This window comes from Nicotiana tabacum, chromosome 13, assembly GCF_000715075.1.
Source record: "Nicotiana tabacum cultivar K326 chromosome 13, ASM71507v2, whole genome shotgun sequence".
Taxonomy (NCBI): Eukaryota; Viridiplantae; Streptophyta; class Magnoliopsida; order Solanales; family Solanaceae; genus Nicotiana; species Nicotiana tabacum.
In genome coordinates this window covers 36,159,060-36,161,697 of record NC_134092.1, presented here as the reverse complement: position 1 = coordinate 36,161,697, position 2,638 = coordinate 36,159,060, and positions in this window count along the sequence as shown.

Below are 2,638 nucleotides of genomic sequence, written 5' to 3'. Positions count from 1 at the left end.
ACCCTTAGCCACAAAGAGGCAAGGGATCAGGACTATGAAGGATGTCACTAAGAAGCTGACCAAAGTTACCAAGGAGATTGATGCCTCTTATGATAGTTTCTGCACCAAAGTGATCAACACTTTGAAGTATTTCCTTGGGAGGAACTAAGTGTCTGGGCTGTTTAAACAATCTTTTCTTTGTTCTTGTGTTGTTTGATAAAACCTTTTTTTGGTTGTGTTTGGATGGGCATACAATCGACTATGCCCACTTTTGCATGCTATAACTGTTAGATGTATATAACTATGCATGCTTTAACTGTTATTATTAGTTATTGTCCTCTGTATCTCCTCTTGTTCTTTTTGATTAATGTCAAAGGGGAGAAGAAAAAGAGAACAAATACAGGGGGATCGTGCAAACAAGGGCATAAAGACATAGGGAGCAGAAGTACACACCTTGAAAGGGAAGTGCCCCCTAAAATTAGTCAAACTCTTTTTGGATTATTGTCATCATAAAAAGGGGGAGATTGTTAGGTTAGAATGTTAATAATGATCAATAATCAAAAGCCTTGACTAATGCCAATAGCCATTCCACCTTATGTGCAGATTCGCAATGGCTCTAATGAATTCAAGGAAGGAAAGAAAATCATCTAAGCATATCAAAGGGAGCTAACGACTATGTTATTCAAACTCCATATCAAATGGATACCAAGATGAAAAGAGAATCAATCAAACAAGCAACAAGGAAGGAAAGAGAATCAATCAAACAAGCAAATGATTCTCGAGCATACAAGGAAGGAAAGAGAATCAATCAAGAGAAATCTGTGGAAGTATTTAAGAGAAGTTAATTGGAAAGATGAAGGAACCAAACTTCAAATTGAGAATGAATCTGGCCATACCTCTCAAGCTAGATTCATGAGGCCTCCCTTGGGTCCTACTCTTAGAAGATTATGCCTCACAAGGAAAAGACCTCCAATCAATGATCTTTCGCAATCCCAGAAAAGAGAAATCATAAGCTTCATCGAGCATTATTAAAGAAGAAGTGGAAGGACAAGGAAGCTCACGCAACTTAGCACCTGTTTCTATACCTTTCTAGTTCTTAGTACAAACAGTGTATTTTTGAGTTTACAAGTGTCACAAAAAGATAGGAAGAGTTAGAAAACAAAACAAGAGTTGTGTCAAAGTTAGGCAAACACTGTTGTTAAATATCGTTGGTGGGGAATGTACTAAAACAACCATTGTTGTTACGACTTATTGAAAATCTAAGAGAACCCTTGTGACCCAAGAGAACTGGATGTAGGTACCACACCGGTACTGAACCAGTATAAAATTCATGTACCTTATTTATTTTTATTCTGCACAATTCACTTATGCTGCAAATTGAACCTGCTGAAAAGTTTAGTCGACTAATTCCTCTTGTAGTCAACTAAGTTTTAAAATCGGTTACAATTCAACCCCCCTTCCCCCTTGTACTTTCACAAAACACAGGTTGACAACTAAAAGAAAGAAAGTCCTAAGTTTTTAAGACTAATAGCGTGTCAAAAAGTGCTTTTTTCCCCTAAAGTTGATTCCCCAAAGTTATATATATATATATATATATATATATATTATTTATTTATTTATTTTACTTTACCGAGCCGCGCTATAGTCGGTCGGGTACGATACCTATTGTGCAACCATTGATTAGTTGGGTATGATGAGACATTATGTGAAGTATTTATCAAGCCCCTTATGTGGCTGGGTATGACCGAGTCCTCTACGAGATTGGGTACGAAATAATGTATCATGTGATATTACCGAGTCCTCTTGAGACCGGGTACGCCGAGTTCTGTTGAGACCGGGTACAACCGAGATCTTCTGAGGACGGGTACGACTGAGTCCTCTTGAGGCCGGGTACACCGAGTCATGTTGAGGCCGAGTACAACCGAGATCTCCTGAGGCCGGGTACGATGTGATGAAGATATAGGACTTTACCGAGTCCTCTTCGAGGCCGAGTACGATATGATATGATATGATATGCCCCAAAGAGTGGTTGAGCATGATATGAGATTATATGCCCCAAAGAGCGGTTGAATAATATTGTATTATATTATATATTTAATGCAAAGCCCCAATGAGTGGCTTTCTTCTTACAAAACTTGCATACATTCACAATTCAGGGTTACTGCAGTGCACGCCCCTGTGGCTTGTCTTCAGTGTTTAGGTTGAATTGTGTATTCATATCTCTTATGTTATGCTTTTGGTTTACAAACATTATCAGCCTTACATACTCGGTGCATCTTTCGCACTGACGCCCCTTTCTTCTGGGCACTATGTTCATGTCCATAAATACAGATAGACCCGGTGACGTCCCTCCCCAGTAGGGTGCACGTTTCAGCTGTTGGTTGTCGCACTCCACTTCTCCGGAGTAGCTGTACAGAAGTCGATAGGTACCGAAGCATATGTTTCTAATGTTTTGGGTATGGTGGGGCCCTGTCCCGACCACGTTATGTATTGTGGCACTCTCAGAGGCTTGCAAACTAGTGTCCAGTGTATGTAAATATGGTTATGACTCTGTTGGCAGCGATTATGTATATATAAGGTGTTAAAGTTTCTTCCACAGTCAGTTGTGAACATTTTTAAATTTTGGTATTATACTTGGAGCCCTTGTTAGTCCAGATTT